The sequence below is a fragment of the Sminthopsis crassicaudata genome, chromosome 4 (genome assembly GCF_048593235.1).
Source record: "Sminthopsis crassicaudata isolate SCR6 chromosome 4, ASM4859323v1, whole genome shotgun sequence".
NCBI lineage: Eukaryota > Metazoa > Chordata > Mammalia > Dasyuromorphia > Dasyuridae > Sminthopsis > Sminthopsis crassicaudata.
In genome coordinates, this window is record NC_133620.1 from 101,818,147 (window position 1) to 101,840,289 (window position 22,143).

The 22,143-nt window shown below is 43.7% G+C and overlaps 1 pseudogene; it reads right to left on the reverse strand.

Annotated features, from left to right (window-relative positions):
* Positions 1 to 14,997: 14,997 nt before the first annotated feature.
* LOC141541043 (biotin--protein ligase pseudogene) lies at positions 14,998 to 17,248 on the reverse strand (annotated as a pseudogene).
* Positions 17,249 to 22,143: the final 4,895 nt, after the last annotated feature.

The window sequence follows — 22,143 nt, forward strand, 5'->3', positions numbered from 1 at the left end:
TTAGCCACTTAAGTATAACAAATGCAAATAAGGAAAGCACCATCTCTGAAAGATTATTTATAATTCTTCTCTTAATAAAGAAATAAAAACAAAGGTTTTTTTCTGTATTTTGTGTGGCTTTTATTTATTTATTTGTTTGTTTGTTTGTTTGTTTGTTTGTTTTCAAAATATCTCCTTGGTTGAGTCAAAAGGATATTACCATCCCACATAACTGAGCAATGACTCAAGAAGGGGGGCTGATATTTTTTCCCTTTTCAAAGGGAGCTATAATGAGGGGTTGACTATTGTGAAACACCTAAATTTCCCTGTCTTGTTGGCATAAAAGAGCTCCAGGTATCAACATACACCAAGTTCCGTCTAAGAAGGGAAAGGCAGGCGACTCTTCTGAAAAAGAGAGAAATCCCTAGTAAACAAAAAGTAACTAAAAGGCATGAGAAAAATCATTAAGGGAAAAAAACCTCAAGCCTCCCCAATCCCAAACAGAACTTTCTGATGAATGGTAGGAAAGAGCTAAGAAATAAAGCAGGAATGTATTTGCAAGTGGCTATGCACTTTTGCCTGAAATGAAACTCACTTCGATATGGCCCACTCTGCTCTCTTGCTCAGGACAGTTGAATTAATTCTTGGGGATGATGAGGTTTTTCAGCATGTCCAAAGAGTTGCCGTCTGGATGCACAGTCATAACATCCCCTCCTTCTCGATGGACTTGAAGGAAGCCAGAATCGTCAATCCCAACAATCCATCCCAGTGGGCCCTCGTCGTTTCCCAGACGGACTTGCTGACCGCTGTGTATCCAGTATTTGTAATAGAGAGGAAGAATGGCATTAGGTCCTTTGTCCTGAAAGGCATCCAGTAGGCTCTCCAGCACAGTTATTGTTCTTGCCACCAGATAATCCACACGTAACAGACTGAGGTTTTGGTTGTGTTTCTTATTATATTCTATGATGAGATCATTGAGGCAAAGAGTAGGGTGACTGTTATTCACATTAACTCCACAGCCAATAAGAATATGACAAGTTGATCCCATAAGCGTTGAGTTGACCAACACTCCCCCAAGCTTCATTTGATCACTGTAGTAGATATCATTGGGCCACTTGACTCTTAAATTGATGTCCTGATAGTCAGGAATGGATCGAACTGCCTCCACCACTGCCAAAGACATCAAGTGTTGAACAAATGGGATTCTCTGACCCAGATGAGAATCTAGGGGGATGTGGAGGTGTAAGGTGGAAAGAGAACATCCCACAGGACTAAGCCAGACATTGCCATCACGACCTTTTCCTTGAGTTTGCTGGGCTGCAATCGCTACTAAACCCAGGTGTGGTGGCACATCAACCATCAAGCCGTCCAGAAGATCCATTGTGGATGAAGTCACTTCAGCAAACAGAATGATCTTTCCCAGTTGCTTTGTGTGCAAATGTTTTTGATAGAGCTCCAGGTGAAAATGTTCTGGGGCAAAATCCTCTGTGGCAGTGATAACTGGCATATGAGATGGGGTCACTTCCAATTCTGGTGGATGGGATGAAACAAACTGAAGGGTCAGCTTGCTGAATTGCATTACTCCTTCGGGTCCCACATTTCTTGCCAGCCACTGCATAAAAGAAGTTCGGACTTTCTCATCAGCTGTGAGCAAATAGAGAGGAGTCAGGGGAGGAATTTTCTTTAATTCACACCTTAGGCCAAGGACCCTCAGGATCTCCTTCAGGACTTCCAATCGGGTGAAATGGCTTGATTTCAGCAAATTAAAGGCAGCTGGAGCTTCTATCAAAGTGCTGGGAGACATTTCCAAGTGCACCTGACAGAGAATTGCTTCTCCTCCGTTTGTTCCACAAGGCAGGTGAACAATCATCCTGTCTCGATGCACGTTTTCTAAGTAACCCTCTAGCTGTCCAGGATGGGTAGGCAGCTGTCCAGGGCCTTCTTCAAATAGGATCCCACTTGTCACTACATTCAGTTTCATTTCACTGTCATCAGCCTTGGAAAAAACCAATGTCTGGATGCTCTTCTTCAGTTCCTCTTTGCTTTTCAGCTGTAGGCCACCAAACGTGAAGGAGGAAGATAGCCCCAAAACCTTCCCACCTTGGGACAGGTACAAGATGAACTTTTGGGAAACTGCTTCAGAAATAGGCTCTTCTGTGGCAATGATCAACAATAAACAGTGATGCAGCCATGGATGGCTGAGCACATTTTTCTCCTTCAGCTGGGAGATGACATAACAATCAGTGTCAATACAATCCTTCAGAAGGGAATGGAGCTGCTGGAATCTCTGCTGTCCTTTCTGAGAGTCAGAGCCCACAAAGAGTAAAATGTTCGGTGGCTTCTCGGGAATATTGACTCTTCTCCTTCGTCCAGGTTGGCAAGTTGGCTTAACACTGCCTTCTTGGCTGCTGCTGAAACCATGAGGAAGATCTGCAAGGTCTTCTGCAGATGCCAATCTGACAGCTTCAGTGGTGCTGCTTTCTAGTCCCAAACACTCCAGGCAGCTTGAAAGATGGAAGTGATGGTATTCATCCAATCCAGCTCCTTTTCCCCATGCATTGGTGGCTTCTTGCTGACAAGCATTGCCTTTCTTCCGACGATACTCCTCCTTTTGAATCTTTTGGTCATCCCTGTCTCTCAAAGGCTCCAACATTTCTGCTTTGATGTGAAACTCCTCCACTTCTGTGATGTGGGATACTGTCCGTGGCTGTAGTTCTTTTAGCACCGAGGCCTGCAGAGGCACAGAAGCAATGTTTTGGGGTGCCAAACCACTATCCAATTGGAGTCTGTTTTCCATGAATGCAGTGTGATGAAATGATCTCTACTTGCTTCAGCAACTAGCTTCTAAGGCTCACCGGGTCTTCAGGCTAATGGCAAACAAGAGTCTGCCCACTTTCCTGCAAGCAGGAGTGAAAGTCCAGATCTTTGATTTTGTCTTTCAAAGTCCTGAATCTTTTCCTGGGCCCTGTGAGCTTTACTAGAGGCCTTTCTCTGTCCTTGGTTCCCAAGAGCTCGCTTGGAGTGTGTCCGAATCCAAAGATTTGTCCTCCAGCCTCTAGCCAGCTTCAGCCTGTCAATGTCCTCCCAGTGTGTCCAGCCAGCCCCAAAGTACAAGTCGGAATAGATCAGACTCCAAGAGGGTGGGATTGTGGGTTTCCTGGTCCAGTGAATCTCCCCACTGAATCCTGCTCTGAATCTCCTGGAGCTTCCAGTGGGCTTGTCCTTTTATAGGCTCTTTGAAAGGTGTGAACTCTTAAAGGGGGGGGGAGGTGTGAACTTGTAAAGGGGGGAAAGTGTGAACTCTAAACTAGAGAACAGCTAAGTACCATGCTAATAACCCTGTTACCACTTTGTCAGAACCCTAACACTGCCCCAATGATTTTGCTCTGACTCTCTAATTCAGGGGTTCTCAAACCCACTGAGGATGTTTATGAGGTCCTCCAGATTGTGTTCAATGGACTGAGGGGGCGGAGACAGAGTGTGAGTTTTTGTTTGTACTATAGTCCTGCCCTCCAACAGTGTGAGGGACAGTGAACTGGCCCCCTATTTGAAAGTTTGAGGCCCACTGGGTCTAATTCATCTGTACCTTTGTTATTGCCCATGCCAGAAAAGTTCTTACTCCTCCCTTCTGCTCTAGCTCCTTTCCAGTATCATCTTCTTCAAGAGGTCCTTTCTGAAGCCCTCAGTTGTTTGTACTCTCCTCCTTCCCTAGTATGGTGCTTTAATCTTCTATGTGTCTTTTCTTTGCTTCTCTGTGAACATTAGTCCTTAGTTCTCTTATGGAGATGGAATTGGGCCATTCTCTGAGTCCATTTAGAGAAAGGATCTCAGATCAACCATTCTTCCCAAGCTGCATTTTGAATTCTCTGCCTATGACTACCCTGTCTTTCCTTTCCTTTTTCAGTTCCAAGTTTGTGTTCTCTTTCCCCCCTCAGAATTGGGTAAGCTTTTTGAGGAGAGGGACTATCTTTTTGCTTCTGTTTGTATCCCTAGTGCTTTGCATAGTGCCTGCCACATGGTAGGGGCTTAATAAATGCTTGTTGATTTAAAGGCAGAAATTGTATGATTTGGGGGCTTCTATCCCAAGCACTTAACACAGGGGTTAAACACTGTGCCAGTAGATTCTTAATAAATGCTTTCTTGATGGGTGAATGAAATGCACAATCATTTGTGACTCATTACTATGTTTCAGATAATGTTGTGGGCATTGAGAATATGACAACAAACACGAAAATGAAACAGTTACTCCTTTTTTTTAATAATACTTTTTATTGAACACATATATGCAGGGGTGATTTTGCAGCATTGACAATTGCCGAACCTTTTGTTCCAACTTTCCCCTCCTTCTCCCCACTCCCTCCCCCAGATGTCAGGTTGACCAATACATGTTACATATGTGAAATTCAAGTATAAGTTAAACACGATATATGTCTCCATGTCCAAAGAGTTGTTTTGCTGTCCAAGAAGAATCGGAATTTGAAACAGTGTACAATTAGCCTGTGAAGGATACCCAAAATGCAGGCGGACAGAAATAGAGGGATCGGGAATTCTGTGTAGTGACTCGTAGTCATCTCCCAGAGTTCTTTCGCTGGATGTAGCTGGTTCAGTTCATTACTGCTCTAATGGGACTGATTTGGTTCATCTCATTTTGAAGATGGCCACGTCCATGAGAATTGATCATCATATAGCATTGTTGTTGAACTATATGATATTCATTCAACTTTTGTAGTAAATTTCAATATATGAACTACATTGGCCAAGACATTTACTATAAAGTAGTGATTTTCCACTATATCTTTGACCTCTACTCACATATATTAAATTTCTTTAGCCACTTAAGTATAACAAATGCAAATAAGGAAAGCACCATCTCTGAAAGATTATTTATAATTCTTCTCTTAATAAAGAAATAAAAACAAAGGTTTTTTTCTGTATTTTGTGTGGCTTTTATTTATTTATTTGTTTGTTTCTTTGTTTGTTTGTTTTCAAAATATCTCCTTGGTTGAGTCAAAAGGATATTACCATCCCACATAACTGAGCAATGACTCAAGAAGGGGGGCTGATATTTTTTCCCTTTTCAAAGGGAGCTATAATGAGGGGTTGACTATTGTGAAACACCTAAATTTCCCTGTCTTGTTGGCATAAAAGAGCTCCAGGTATCAACATACACCAAGTTCCGTCTAAGAAGGGAAAGGCAGGCGACTCTTCTGAAAAAGAGAGAAATCCCTAGTAAACAAAAAGTAACTAAAAGGCATGAGAAAAATCATTAAGGGAAAAAAACCTCAAGCCTCCCCAATCCCAAACAGAACTTTCTGATGAATGGTAGGAAAGAGCTAAGAAATAAAGCAGGAATGTATTTGCAAGTGGCTATGCACTTTTGCCTGAAATGAAACTCACTTCGATATGGCCCACTCTGCTCTCTTGCTCAGGACAGTTGAATTAATTCTTGGGGATGATGAGGTTTTTCAGCATGTCCAAAGAGTTGCCGTCTGGATGCACAGTCATAACATCCCCTCCTTCTCGATGGACTTGAAGGAAGCCAGAATCGTCAATCCCAACAATCCATCCCAGTGGGCCCTCGTCGTTTCCCAGACGGACTTGCTGACCGCTGTGTATCCAGTATTTGTAATAGAGAGGAAGAATGGCATTAGGTCCTTTGTCCTGAAAGGCATCCAGTAGGCTCTCCAGCACAGTTATTGTTCTTGCCACCAGATAATCCACACGTAACAGACTGAGGTTTTGGTTGTGTTTCTTATTATATTCTATGATGAGATCATTGAGGCAAAGAGTAGGGTGACTGTTATTCACATTAACTCCACAGCCAATAAGAATATGACAAGTTGATCCCATAAGCGTTGAGTTGACCAACACTCCCCCAAGCTTCATTTGATCACTGTAGTAGATATCATTGGGCCACTTGACTCTTAAATTGATGTCCTGATAGTCAGGAATGGATCGAACTGCCTCCACCACTGCCAAAGACATCAAGTGTTGAACAAATGGGATTCTCTGACCCAGATGAGAATCTAGGGGGATGTGGAGGTGTAAGGTGGAAAGAGAACATCCCACAGGACTAAGCCAGACATTGCCATCACGACCTTTTCCTTGAGTTTGCTGGGCTGCAATCGCTACTAAACCCAGGTGTGGTGGCACCTCAACCATCAAGCCGTCCAGAAGATCCATTGTGGATGAAGTCACTTCAGCAAACAGAATGATCTTTCCCAGTTGCTTTGTGTGCAAATGTTTTTGATAGAGCTCCAGGTGAAAATGTTCTGGGGCAAAATCCTCTGTGGCAGTGATAACTGGCATATGAGATGGGGTCACTTCCAATTCTGGTGGATGGGATGAAACAAACTGAAGGGTCAGCTTGCTGAATTGCATTACTCCTTCGGGTCCCACATTTCTTGCCAGCCACTGCATAAAAGAAGTTCGGACTTCCTCATCAGCTGTGAGCAAATAGAGAGGAGTCAGGGGAGGAATTTTCTTTAATTCACACCTTAGGCCAAGGACCCTCAGGATCTCCTTCAGGACTTCCAATCGGGTGAAATGGCTTGATTTCAGCAAATTAAAGGCAGCTGGAGCTTCTATCAAAGTGCTGGGAGACATTTCCAAGTGCACCTGACAGAGAATTGCTTCTCCTCCGTTTGTTCCACAAGGCAGGTGAACAATCATCCTGTCTCGATGCACGTTTTCTAAGTAACCCTCTAGCTGTCCAGGATGGGTAGGCAGCTGTCCAGGGCCTTCTTCAAATAGGATCCCACTTGTCACTACATTCAGTTTCATTTCACTGTCATCAGCCTTGGAAAAAACCAATGTCTGGATGCTCTTCTTCAGTTCCTCTTTGCTTTTCAGCTGTAGGCCACCAAACGTGAAGGAGGAAGATAGCCCCAAAACCTTCCCACCTTGGGACAGGTACAAGATGAACTTTTGGGAAACTGCTTCAGAAATAGGCTCTTCTGTGGCAATGATCAACAATAAACAGTGATGCAGCCATGGATGGCTGAGCACATTTTTCTCCTTCAGCTGGGAGATGACATAACAATCAGTGTCAATACAATCCTTCAGAAGGGAATGGAGCTGCTGGAATCTCTGCTGTCCTTTCTGAGAGTCAGAGCCCACAAAGAGTAAAATGTTCGGTGGCTTCTCGGGAATATTGACTCTTCTCCTTCGTCCAGGTTGGCAAGTTGGCTTAACACTGCCTTCTTGGCTGCTGCTGAAACCATGAGGAAGATCTGCAAGGTCTTCTGCAGATGCCAATCTGACAGCTTCAGTGGTGCTGCTTTCTAGTCCCAAACACTCCAGGCAGCTTGAAAGATGGAAGTGATGGTATTCATCCAATCCAGCTCCTTTTCCCCATGCATTGGTGGCTTCTTGCTGACAAGCATTGCCTTTCTTCCGACGATACTCCTCCTTTTGAATCTTTTGGTCATCCCTGTCTCTCAAAGGCTCCAACATTTCTGCTTTGATGTGAAACTCCTCCACTTCTGTGATGTGGGATACTGTCCGTGGCTGTAGTTCTTTTAGCACCGAGGCCTGCAGAGGCACAGAAGCAATGTTTTGGGGTGCCAAACCACTATCCAATTGGAGTCTGTTTTCCATGAATGCAGTGTGATGAAATGATCTCTACTTGCTTCAGCAACTAGCTTCTAAGGCTCACCGGGTCTTCAGGCTAATGGCAAACAAGAGTCTGCCCACTTTCCTGCAAGCAGGAGTGAAAGTCCAGATCTTTGATTTTGTCTTTCAAAGTCCTGAATCTTTTCCTGGGCCCTGTGAGCTTTACTAGAGGCCTTTCTCTGTCCTTGGTTCCCAAGAGCTCACTTGGAGTGTGTCCGAATCCAAAGATTTGTCCTCCAGCCTCTAGCCAGCTTCAGCCTCTCAATGTCCTCCCAGTGTGTCCAGCCAGCCCCAAAGTACAAGTCGGAATAGATCAGACTCCAAGAGGGTGGGATTGTGGGTTTCCTGGTCCAGTGAATCTCCCCACTGAATCCTGCTCTGAATCTCCTGGAGCTTCCAGTGGGCTTGTCCTTTTATAGGCTCTTTGAAAGGTGTGAACTCTTAAAGGGGGGGGAGGTGTGAACTCTAAACTAGAGAACAGCTAAGTACCATGCTAATAACCCTGTTACCACTTTGTCAGAACCCTAACACTGCCCCAATGATTTTGCTCTGACTCTCTAATTCAGGGGTTCTCAAACCCACTGAGGATGTTTATGAGGTCCTCCAGATTGTGTTCAATGGACTGAGGGGGCGGAGACAGAGTGTGAGTTTTTGTTTGTACTATAGTCCTGCCCTCCAACAGTGTGAGGGACAGTGAACTGGCCCCCTATTTGAAAGTTTGAGGCCCACTGGGTCTAATTCATCTGTACCTTTGTTATTGCCCATGCCAGAAAAGTTCTTACTCCTCCCTTGTGCTCTAGCTCCTTTCCAGTATCATCTTCTTCAAGAGGTCCTTTCTGAAGCCCTCAGTTGTTTGTACTCTCCTCCTTCCCTAGTATGGTGCTTTAATCTTCTATGTGTCTTTTCTTTGCTTCTCTGTGAACATTAGTCCTTAGTTCTCTTATGGAGATGGAATTGGGCCATTCTCTGAGTCCATTTAGAGAAAGGATCTCAGATCAACCATTCTTCCCAAGCTGCATTTTGAATTCTCTGCCTATGACTACCCTGTCTTTCCTTTCCTTTTTCAGTTCCAAGTTTGTGTTCTCTTTCCCCCCTCAGAATTGGGTAAGCTTTTTGAGGAGAGGGACTATCTTTTTGCTTCTGTTTGTATCCCTAGTGCTTTGCATAGTGCCTGCCACATGGTAGGGGCTTAATAAATGCTTGTTGATTTAAAGGCAGAAATTGTATGATTTGGGGGCTTCTATCCCAAGCACTTAACACAGGGGTTAAACACTGTGCCAGTAGATTCTTAATAAATGCTTTCTTGATGGGTGAATGAAATGCACAATCATTTGTGACTCATTACTATGTTTCAGATAATGTTGTGGGCATTGAGAATATGACAACAAACACGAAAATGAAACAGTTACTCCTTTTTTTTAATAATACTTTTTATTGAACACATATATGCAGGGGTGATTTTGCAGCATTGACAATTGCCGAACCTTTTGTTCCAACTTTCCCCTCCTTCTCCCCACTCCCTCCCCCAGATGTCAGGTTGACCAATACATGTTACATATGTGAAATTCAAGTATAAGTTAAACACGATATATGTCTCCATGTCCAAAGAGTTGTTTTGCTGTCCAAGAAGAATCGGAATTTGAAACAGTGTACAATTAGCCTGTGAAGGATACCCAAAATGCAGGCGGACAGAAATAGAGGGATCGGGAATTCTGTGTAGTGACTCGTAGTCATCTCCCAGAGTTCTTTCGCTGGATGTAGCTGGTTCAGTTCATTACTGCTCTAATGGGACTGATTTGGTTCATCTCATTTTGAAGATGGCCACGTCCATGAGAATTGATCATCATATAGCATTGTTGTTGAACTATATGATATTCATTCAACTTTTGTAGTAAATTTCAATATATGAACTACATTGGCCAAGACATTTACTATAAAGTAGTGATTTTCCACTATATCTTTGACCTCTACTCACATATATTAAATTTCTTTAGCCACTTAAGTATAACAAATGCAAATAAGGAAAGCACCATCTCTGAAAGATTATTTATAATTCTTCTCTTAATAAAGAAATAAAAACAAAGGTTTTTTTCTGTATTTTGTGTGGCTTTTATTTATTTATTTGTTTGTTTGTTTGTTTGTTTGTTTTCAAAATATCTCCTTGGTTGAGTCAAAAGGATATTACCATCCCACATAACTGAGCAATGACTCAAGAAGGGGGGCTGATATTTTTTCCCTTTTCAAAGGGAGCTATAATGAGGGGTTGACTATTGTGAAACACCTAAATTTCCCTGTCTTGTTGGCATAAAAGAGCTCCAGGTATCAACATACACCAAGTTCCGTCTAAGAAGGGAAAGGCAGGCGACTCTTCTGAAAAAGAGAGAAATCCCTAGTAAACAAAAAGTAACTAAAAGGCATGAGAAAAATCATTAAGGGAAAAAAACCTCAAGCCTCCCCAATCCCAAACAGAACTTTCTGATGAATGGTAGGAAAGAGCTAAGAAATAAAGCAGGAATGTATTTGCAAGTGGCTATGCACTTTTGCCTGAAATGAAACTCACTTCGATATGGCCCACTCTGCTCTCTTGCTCAGGACAGTTGAATTAATTCTTGGGGATGATGAGGTTTTTCAGCATGTCCAAAGAGTTGCCGTCTGGATGCACAGTCATAACATCCCCTCCTTCTCGATGGACTTGAAGGAAGCCAGAATCGTCAATCCCAACAATCCATCCCAGTGGGCCCTCGTCGTTTCCCAGACGGACTTGCTGACCGCTGTGTATCCAGTATTTGTAATAGAGAGGAAGAATGGCATTAGGTCCTTTGTCCTGAAAGGCATCCAGTAGGCTCTCCAGCACAGTTATTGTTCTTGCCACCAGATAATCCACACGTAACAGACTGAGGTTTTGGTTGTGTTTCTTATTATATTCTATGATGAGATCATTGAGGCAAAGAGTAGGGTGACTGTTATTCACATTAACTCCACAGCCAATAAGAATATGACAAGTTGATCCCATAAGCGTTGAGTTGACCAACACTCCCCCAAGCTTCATTTGATCACTGTAGTAGATATCATTGGGCCACTTGACTCTTAAATTGATGTCCTGATAGTCAGGAATGGATCGAACTGCCTCCACCACTGCCAAAGACATCAAGTGTTGAACAAATGGGATTCTCTGACCCAGATGAGAATCTAGGGGGATGTGGAGGTGTAAGGTGGAAAGAGAACATCCCACAGGACTAAGCCAGACATTGCCATCACGACCTTTTCCTTGAGTTTGCTGGGCTGCAATCGCTACTAAACCCAGGTGTGGTGGCACCTCAACCATCAAGCCGTCCAGAAGATCCATTGTGGATGAAGTCACTTCAGCAAACAGAATGATCTTTCCCAGTTGCTTTGTGTGCAAATGTTTTTGATAGAGCTCCAGGTGAAAATGTTCTGGGGCAAAATCCTCTGTGGCAGTGATAACTGGCATATGAGATGGGGTCACTTCCAATTCTGGTGGATGGGATGAAACAAACTGAAGGGTCAGCTTGCTGAATTGCATTACTCCTTCGGGTCCCACATTTCTTGCCAGCCACTGCATAAAAGAAGTTCGGACTTCCTCATCAGCTGTGAGCAAATAGAGAGGAGTCAGGGGAGGAATTTTCTTTAATTCACACCTTAGGCCAAGGACCCTCAGGATCTCCTTCAGGACTTCCAATCGGGTGAAATGGCTTGATTTCAGCAAATTAAAGGCAGCTGGAGCTTCTATCAAAGTGCTGGGAGACATTTCCAAGTGCACCTGACAGAGAATTGCTTCTCCTCCGTTTGTGACAAAGGCAGGTGAACAATCATCCTGTCTCGATGCACGTTTTCTAAGTAACCCTCTAGCTGTCCAGGATGGGTAGGCAGCTGTCCAGGGCCTTCTTCAAATAGGATCCCACTTGTCACTACATTCAGTTTCATTTCACTGTCATCAGCCTTGGAAAAAACCAATGTCTGGATGCTCTTCTTCAGTTCCTCTTGGCTTTTCAGCTGTAGGCCACCAAACGTGAAGGAGGAAGATAGCCCCAAAACCTTCCCACCTTGGGACAGGTACAAGATGAACTTTTGGGAAACTGCTTCAGAAATAGGCTCTTCTGTGGCAATGATCAACAATAAACAGTGATGCAGCCATGGATGGCTGAGCACATTTTTCTCCTTCAGCTGGGAGATGACATAACAATCAGTGTCAATACAATCCTTCAGAAGGGAATGGAGCTGCTGGAATCTCTGCTGTCCTTTCTGAGAGTCAGAGCCCACAAAGAGTAAAATGTTCGGTGGCTTCTCGGGAATATTGACTCTTCTCCTTCGTCCAGGTTGGCAAGTTGGCTTAACACTGCCTTCTTGGCTGCTGCTGAAACCATGAGGAAGATCTGCAAGGTCTTCTGCAGATGCCAATCTGACAGCTTCAGTGGTGCTGCTTTCTAGTCCCAAACACTCCAGGCAGCTTGAAAGATGGAAGTGATGGTATTCATCCAATCCAGCTCCTTTTCCCCATGCATTGGTGGCTTCTTGCTGACAAGCATTGCCTTTCTTCCGACGATACTCCTCCTTTTGAATCTTTTGGTCATCCCTGTCTCTCAAAGGCTCCAACATTTCTGCTTTGATGTGAAACTCCTCCACTTCTGTGATGTGGGATACTGTCCGTGGCTGTAGTTCTTTTAGCACCGAGGCCTGCAGAGGCACAGAAGCAATGTTTTGGGGTGCCAAACCACTATCCAATTGGAGTCTGTTTTCCATGAATGCAGTGTGATGAAATGATCTCTACTTGCTTCAGCAACTAGCTTCTAAGGCTCACCGGGTCTTCAGGCTAATGGCAAACAAGAGTCTGCCCACTTTCCTGCAAGCAGGAGTGAAAGTCCAGATCTTTGATTTTGTCTTTCAAAGTCCTGAATCTTTTCCTGGGCCCTGTGAGCTTTACTAGAGGCCTTTCTCTGTCCTTGGTTCCCAAGAGCTCGCTTGGAGTGTGTCCGAATCCAAAGATTTGTCCTCCAGCCTCTAGCCAGCTTCAGCCTGTCAATGTCCTCCCAGTGTGTCCAGCCAGCCCCAAAGTACAAGTCGGAATAGATCAGACTCCAAGAGGGTGGGATTGTGGGTTTCCTGGTCCAGTGAATCTCCCCACTGAATCCTGCTCTGAATCTCCTGGAGCTTCCAGTGGGCTTGTCCTTTTATAGGCTCTTTGAAAGGTGTGAACTCTTAAAGGGGGGGGGGAGGTGTGAACTTGTAAAGGGGGGAAAGTGTGAACTCTAAACTAGAGAACAGCTAAGTACCATGCTAATAACCCTGTTACCACTTTGTCAGAACCCTAACACTGCCCCAATGATTTTGCTCTGACTCTCTAATTCAGGGGTTCTCAAACCCACTGAGGATGTTTATGAGGTCCTCCAGATTGTGTTCAATGGACTGAGGGGGCGGAGACAGAGTGTGAGTTTTTGTTTGTACTATAGTCCTGCCCTCCAACAGTGTGAGGGACAGTGAACTGGCCCCCTATTTGAAAGTTTGAGGCCCACTGGGTCTAATTCATCTGTACCTTTGTTATTGCCCATGCCAGAAAAGTTCTTACTCCTCCCTTCTGCTCTAGCTCCTTTCCAGTATCATCTTCTTCAAGAGGTCCTTTCTGAAGCCCTCAGTTGTTTGTACTCTCCTCCTTCCCTAGTATGGTGCTTTAATCTTCTATGTGTCTTTTCTTTGCTTCTCTGTGAACATTAGTCCTTAGTTCTCTTATGGAGATGGAATTGGGCCATTCTCTGAGTCCATTTAGAGAAAGGATCTCAGATCAACCATTCTTCCCAAGCTGCATTTTGAATTCTCTGCCTATGACTACCCTGTCTTTCCTTTCCTTTTTCAGTTCCAAGTTTGTGTTCTCTTTCCCCCCTCAGAATTGGGTAAGCTTTTTGAGGAGAGGGACTATCTTTTTGCTTCTGTTTGTATCCCTAGTGCTTTGCATAGTGCCTGCCACATGGTAGGGGCTTAATAAATGCTTGTTGATTTAAAGGCAGAAATTGTATGATTTGGGGGCTTCTATCCCAAGCACTTAACACAGGGGTTAAACACTGTGCCAGTAGATTCTTAATAAATGCTTTCTTGATGGGTGAATGAAATGCACAATCATTTGTGACTCATTACTATGTTTCAGATAATGTTGTGGGCATTGAGAATATGACAACAAACACGAAAATGAAACAGTTACTCCTTTTTTTTAATAATACTTTTTATTGAACACATATATGCAGGGGTGATTTTGCAGCATTGACAATTGCCGAACCTTTTGTTCCAACTTTCCCCTCCTTCTCCCCACTCCCTCCCCCAGATGTCAGGTTGACCAATACATGTTACATATGTGAAATTCAAGTATAAGTTAAACACGATATATGTCTCCATGTCCAAAGAGTTGTTTTGCTGTCCAAGAAGAATCGGAATTTGAAACAGTGTACAATTAGCCTGTGAAGGATACCCAAAATGCAGGCGGACAGAAATAGAGGGATCGGGAATTCTGTGTAGTGACTCGTAGTCATCTCCCAGAGTTCTTTCGCTGGATGTAGCTGGTTCAGTTCATTACTGCTCTAATGGGACTGATTTGGTTCATCTCATTTTGAAGATGGCCACGTCCATGAGAATTGATCATCATATAGCATTGTTGTTGAACTATATGATATTCATTCAACTTTTGTAGTAAATTTCAATATATGAACTACATTGGCCAAGACATTTACTATAAAGTAGTGATTTTCCACTATATCTTTGACCTCTACTCACATATATTAAATTTCTTTAGCCACTTAAGTATAACAAATGCAAATAAGGAAAGCACCATCTCTGAAAGATTATTTATAATTCTTCTCTTAATAAAGAAATAAAAACAAAGGTTTTTTTCTGTATTTTGTGTGGCTTTTATTTATTTATTTGTTTGTTTGTTTGTTTGTTTGTTTTCAAAATATCTCCTTGGTTGAGTCAAAAGGATATTACCATCCCACATAACTGAGCAATGACTCAAGAAGGGGGGCTGATATTTTTTCCCTTTTCAAAGGGAGCTATAATGAGGGGTTGACTATTGTGAAACACCTAAATTTCCCTGTCTTGTTGGCATAAAAGAGCTCCAGGTATCAACATACACCAAGTTCCGTCTAAGAAGGGAAAGGCAGGCGACTCTTCTGAAAAAGAGAGAAATCCCTAGTAAACAAAAAGTAACTAAAAGGCATGAGAAAAATCATTAAGGGAAAAAAACCTCAAGCCTCCCCAATCCCAAACAGAACTTTCTGATGAATGGTAGGAAAGAGCTAAGAAATAAAGCAGGAATGTATTTGCAAGTGGCTATGCACTTTTGCCTGAAATGAAACTCACTTCGATATGGCCCACTCTGCTCTCTTGCTCAGGACAGTTGAATTAATTCTTGGGGATGATGAGGTTTTTCAGCATGTCGAAAGAGTTGCCGTCTGGATGCACAGTCATAACATCCCCTCCTTCTCGATGGACTTGAAGGAAGCCAGAATCGTCAATCCCAACAATCCATACCAGTGGGCCCTCGTCGTTTCCCAGACGGACTTGCTGACCGCTGTGTATCCAGTATTTGTAATAGAGAGGAAGAATGGCATTAGGTCCTTTGTCCTGAAAGGCATCCAGTAGGCTCTCCAGCACAGTTATTGTTCTTGCCACCAGATAATCCACACGTAACAGACTGAGGTTTTGGTTGTGTTTCTTATTATATTCTATGATGAGATCATTGAGGCAAAGAGTAGGGTGACTGTTATTCACATTAACTCCACAGCCAATAAGAATATGACAAGTTGATCCCATAAGCGTTGAGTTGACCAACACTCCCCCAAGCTTCATTTGATCACTGTAGTAGATATCATTGGGCCACTTGACTCTTAAATTGATGTCCTGATAGTCAGGAATGGATCGAACTGCCTCCACCACTGCCAAAGACATCAAGTGTTGAACAAATGGGATTCTCTGACCCAGATGAGAATCTAGGGGGATGTGGAGGTGTAAGGTGGAAAGAGAACATCCCACAGGACTAAGCCAGACATTGCCATCACGACCTTTTCCTTGAGTTTGCTGGGCTGCAATCGCTACTAAACCCAGGTGTGGTGGCACCTCAACCATCAAGCCGTCCAGAAGATCCATTGTGGATGAAGTCACTTCAGCAAACAGAATGATCTTTCCCAGTTGCTTTGTGTGCAAATGTTTTTGATAGAGCTCCAGGTGAAAATGTTCTGGGGCAAAATCCTCTGTGGCAGTGATAACTGGCATATGAGATGGGGTCACTTCCAATTCTGGTGGATGGGATGAAACAAACTGAAGGGTCAGCTTGCTGAATTGCATTACTCCTTCGGGTCCCACATTTCTTGCCAGCCACTGCATAAAAGAAGTTCGGACTTCCTCATCAGCTGTGAGCAAATAGAGAGGAGTCAGGGGAGGAATTTTCTTTAATTCACACCTTAGGCCAAGGACCCTCAGGATCTCCTTCAGGACTTCCAATCGGGTGAAATGGCTTGATTTCAGCAAATTAAAGGCAGCTGGAGCTTCTATCAAAGTGCTGGGAGACATTTCCAAGTGCACCTGACAGAGAATTGCTTCTCCTCCGTTTGTGACAAAGGCAGGTGAACAATCATCCTGTCTCGATGCACGTTTTCTAAGTAACCCTCTAGCTGTCCAGGATGGGTAGGCAGCTGTCCAGGGCCTTCTTCAAATAGGATCCCACTTGTCACTACATTCAGTTTCATTTCACTGTCATCAGCCTTGGAAAAAACCAATGTCTGGATGCTCTTCTTCAGTTCCTCTTTGCTTTTCAGCTGTAGGCCACCAAACGTGAAGGAGGAAGATAGCCCCAAAACCTTCCCACCTTGGGACAGGTACAAGATGAACTTTTGGGAAACTGCTTCAGAAATAGGCTCTTCTGTGGCAATGATCAACAATAAACAGTGATGCAGCCATGGATGGCTGAGCACATTTTTCTCCTTCAGCTGGGAGATGACATAACAATCAGTGTCAATACAATCCTTCAGAAGGGAATGGAGCTGCTGGAATCTCTGCTGTCCTTTCTGAGAGTCAGAGCCCACAAAGAGTAAAATGTTCGGTGGCTTCTCGGGAATATTGACTCTTCTCCTTCGTCCAGGTTGGCAAGTTGGCTTAACACTGCCTTCTTGGCTGCTGCTGAAACCATGAGGAAGATCTGCAAGGTCTTCTGCAGATGCCAATCTGACAGCTTCAGTGGTGCTGCTTTCTAGTCCCAAACACTCCAGGCAGCTTGAAAGATGGAAGTGATGGTATTCATCCAATCCAGCTCCTTTTCCCCATGCATTGGTGGCTTCTTGCTGACAAGCATTGCCTTTCTTCCGACGATACTCCTCCTTTTGAATCTTTTGGTCATCCCTGTCTCTCAAAGGCTCCAACATTTCTGCTTTGATGTGAAACTCCTCCACTTCTGTGATGTGGGATACTGTCCGTGGCTGTAGTTCTTTTAGCACCGAGGCCTGCAGAGGCACAGAAGCAATGTTTTGGGGTGCCAAACCACTATCCAATTGGAGTCTGTTTTCCATGAATGCAGTGTGATGAAATGATCTCTACTTGCTTCAGCAACTAGCTTCTAAGGCTCACCGGGTCTTCAGGCTAATGGCAAACAAGAGTCTGCCCACTTTCCTGCAAGCAGGAGTGAAAGTCCAGATCTTTGATTTTGTCTTTCAAAGTCCTGAATCTTTTCCTGGGCCCTGTGAGCTTTACTAGAGGCCTTTCTCTGTCCTTGGTTCCCAAGAGCTCGCTTGGAGTGTGTCCGAATCCAAAGATTTGTCCTCCAGCCTCTAGCCAGCTTCAGCCTCTCAATGTCCTCCCAGTGTGTCCAGCCAGCCCCAAAGTACAAGTCGGAATAGATCAGACTCCAAGAGGGTGGGATTGTGGGTTTCCTGGTCCAGTGAATCTCCCCACTGAATCCTGCTCTGAATCTCCTGGAGCTTCCAGTGGGCTTGTCCTTTTATAGGCTCTTTGAAAGGTGTGAACTCTTAAAGGGGGGGGGGAGGTGTGAACTTGTAAAGGGGGGAAAGTGTGAACTCTAAACTAGAGAACAGCTAAGTACCATGCTAATAACCCTGTTACCACTTTGTCAGAACCCTAACACTGCCCCAATGATTTTGCTCTGACTCTCTAATTCAGGGGTTCTCAAACCCACTGAGGATGTTTATGAGGTCCTCCAGATTGTGTTCAATGGACTGAGGGGGCGGAGACAGAGTGTGAGTTTTTGTTTGTACTATAGTCCTGCCCTCCAACAGTGTGAGGGACAGTGAACTGGCCCCCTATTTGAAAGTTTGAGGCCCACTGGGTCTAATTCATCTGTACCTTTGTTATTGCCCATGCCAGAAAAGTTCTTACTCCTCCCTTGTGCTCTAGCTCCTTTCCAGTATCATCTTCTTCAAGAGGTCCTTTCTGAAGCCCTCAGTTGTTTGTACTCTCCTCCTTCCCTAGTATGGTGCTTTAATCTTCTATGTGTCTTTTCTTTGCTTCTCTGTGAACATTAGTCCTTAGTTCTCTTATGGAGATGGAATTGGGCCATTCTCTGAGTCCATTTAGAGAAAGGATCTCAGATCAACCATTCTTCCCAAGCTGCATTTTGAATTCTCTGCCTATGACTACCCTGTCTTTCCTTTCCTTTTTCAGTTCCAAGTTTGTGTTCTCTTTCCCCCCTCAGAATTGGGTAAGCTTTTTGAGGAGAGGGACTATCTTTTTGCTTCTGTTTGTATCCCTAGTGCTTTGCATAGTGCCTGCCACATGGTAGGGGCTTAATAAATGCTTGTTGATTTAAAGGCAGAAATTGTATGATTTGGGGGCTTCTATCCCAAGCACTTAACACAGGGGTTAAACACTGTGCCAGTAGATTCTTAATAAATGCTTTCTTGATGGGTGAATGAAATGCACAATCATTTGTGACTCATTACTATGTTTCAGATAATGTTGTGGGCATTGAGAATATGACAACAAACACGAAAATGAAACAGTTACTCCTTTTTTTTAATAATACTTTTTATTGAACACATATATGCAGGGGTGATTTTGCAGCATTGACAATTGCCGAACCTTTTGTTCCAACTTTCCCCTCCTTCTCCCCACTCCCTCCCCCAGATGTCAGGTTGACCAATACATGTTACATATGTGAAATTCAAGTATAAGTTAAACACGATATATGTCTCCATGTCCAAAGAGTTGTTTTGCTGTCCAAGAAGAATCGGAATTTGAAACAGTGTACAATTAGCCTGTGAAGGATACCCAAAATGCAGGCGGACAGAAATAGAGGGATCGGGAATTCTGTGTAGTGACTCGTAGTCATCTCCCAGAGTTCTTTCACTGGATGTAGCTGGTTCAGTTCATTACTGCTCTAATGGGACTGATTTGGTTCATCTCATTTTGAAGATGGCCACGTCCATGAGAATTGATCATCATATAGCATTGTTGTTGAACTATATGATATTCATTCAACTTTTGTAGTAAATTTCAATATATGAACTACATTGGCCAAGACATTTACTATAAAGTAGTGATTTTCCACTATATCTTTGACCTCTACTCACATATATTAAATTTCTTTAGCCACTTAAGTATAACAAATGCAAATAAGGAAAGCACCATCTCTGAAAGATTATTTATAATTCTTCTCTTAATAAAGAAATAAAAACAAAGGTTTTTTTCTGTATTTTGTGTGGCTTTTATTTATTTATTTGTTTGTTTGTTTGTTTGTTTGTTTTCAAAATATCTCCTTGGTTGAGTCAAAAGGATATTACCATCCCACATAACTGAGCAATGACTCAAGAAGGGGGGCTGATATTTTTTCCCTTTTCAAAGGGAGCTATAATGAGGGGTTGACTATTGTGAAACACCTAAATTTCCCTGTCTTGTTGGCATAAAAGAGCTCCAGGTATCAACATACACCAAGTTCCGTCTAAGAAGGGAAAGGCAGGCGACTCTTCTGAAAAAGAGAGAAATCCCTAGTAAACAAGAAGTAACTAAAAGGCATGAGAAAAATCATTAAGGGAAAAAAACCTCAAGCCTCCCCAATCCCAAACAGAACTTTCTGATGAATGGTAGGAAAGAGCTAAGAAATAAAGCAGGAATGTATTTGCAAGTGGCTATGCACTTTTGCCTGAAATGAAACTCACTTCGATATGGCCCACTCTGCTCTCTTGCTCAGGACAGTTGAATTAATTCTTGGGGATGATGAGGTTTTTCAGCATGTCGAAAGAGTTGCCGTCTGGATGCACAGTCATAACATCCCCTCCTTCTCGATGGACTTGAAGGAAGCCAGAATCGTCAATCCCAACAATCCATCCCAGTGGGCCCTCGTCGTTTCCCAGACGGACTTGCTGACCGCTGTGTATCCAGTATTTGTAATAGAGAGGAAGAATGGCATTAGGTCCTTTGTCCTGAAAGGCATCCAGTAGGCTCTCCAGCACAGTTATTGTTCTTGCCACCAGATAATCCACACGTAACAGACTGAGGTTTTGGTTGTGTTTCTTATTATATTCTATGATGAGATCATTGAGGCAAAGAGTAGGGTGACTGTTATTCACATTAACTCCACAGCCAATAAGAATATGACAAGTTGATCCCATAAGCGTTGAGTTGACCAACACTCCCCCAAGCTTCATTTGATCACTGTAGTAGATATCATTGGGCCACTTGACTCTTAAATTGATGTCCTGATAGTCAGGAATGGATCGAACTGCCTCCACCACTGCCAAAGACATCAAGTGTTGAACAAATGGGATTCTCTGACCCAGATGAGAATCTAGGGGGATGTGGAGGTGTAAGGTGGAAAGAGAACATCCCACAGGACTAAGCCAGACATTGCCATCACGACCTTTTCCTTGAGTTTGCTGGGCTGCAATCGCTACTAAACCCAGGTGTGGTGGCACCTCAACCATCAAGCCGTCCAGAAGATCCATTGTGGATGAAGTCACTTCAGCAAACAGAATGATCTTTCCCAGTTGCTTTGTGTGCAAATGTTTTTGATAGAGCTCCAGGTGAAAATGTTCTGGGGCAAAATCCTCTGTGGCAGTGATAACTGGCATATGAGATGGGGTCACTTCCAATTCTGGTGGATGGGATGAAACAAACTGAAGGGTCAGCTTGCTGAATTGCATTACTCCTTCGGGTCCCACATTTCTTGCCAGCCACTGCATAAAAGAAGTTCGGACTTCCTCATCAGCTGTGAGCAAATAGAGAGGAGTCAGGGGAGGAATTTTCTTTAATTCACACCTTAGGCCAAGGACCCTCAGGATCTCCTTCAGGACTTCCAATCGGGTGAAATGGCTTGATTTCAGCAAATTAAAGGCAGCTGGAGCTTCTATCAAAGTGCTGGGAGACATTTCCAAGTGCACCTGACAGAGAATTGCTTCTCCTCCGTTTGTTCCACAAGGCAGGTGAACAATCATCCTGTCTCGATGCACGTTTTCTAAGTAACCCTCTAGCTGTCCAGGATGGGTAGGCAGCTGTCCAGGGCCTTCTTCAAATAGGATCCCACTTGTCACTACATTCAGTTTCATTTCACTGTCATCAGCCTTGGAAAAAACCAATGTCTGGATGCTCTTCTTCAGTTCCTCTTTGCTTTTCAGCTGTAGGCCACCAAACGTGAAGGAGGAAGATAGCCCCAAAACCTTCCCACCTTGGGACAGGTACAAGATGAACTTTTGGGAAACTGCTTCAGAAATAGGCTCTTCTGTGGCAATGATCAACAATAAACAGTGATGCAGCCATGGATGGCTGAGCACATTTTTCTCCTTCAGCTGGGAGATGGACATAACAATCAGTGTCAATACAATCCTTCAGAAGGGAATGGAGCTGCTGGAATCTCTGCTGTCCTTTCTGAGAGTCAGAGCCCACAAAGAGTAAAAATGTTCGGTGGCTTCTCGGGAATATTGACTCTTCTCCTTCGTCCAGGTTGGCAAGTTGGCTTAACACTGCCTTCTTGGCTGCTGCTGAAACCATGAGGAAGATCTGCAAGGTCTTCTGCAGATGCCAATCTGACAGCTTCAGTGGTGCTGCTTTCTAGTCCCAAACACTCCAGGCAGCTTGAAAGATGGAAGTGATGGTATTCATCCAATCCAGCTCCTTTTCCCCATGCATTGGTGGCTTCTTGCTGACAAGCATTGCCTTTCTTCCGACGATACTCCTCCTTTTGAATCTTTTGGTCATCCCTGTCTCTCAAAGGCTCCAACATTTCTGCTTTGATGTGAAACTCCTCCACTTCTGTGATGTGGGATACTGTCCGTGGCTGTAGTTCTTTTAGCACCGAGGCCTGCAGAGGCACAGAAGCAATGTTTTGGGGTGCCAAACCACTATCCAATTGGAGTCTGTTTTCCATGAATGCAGTGTGATGAAATGATCTCTACTTGCTTCAGCAACTAGCTTCTAAGGCTCACCGGGTCTTCAGGCTAATGGCAAACAAGAGTCTGCCCACTTTCCTGCAAGCAGGAGTGAAAGTCCAGATCTTTGATTTTGTCTTTCAAAGTCCTGAATCTTTTCCTGGGCCCTGTGAGCTTTACT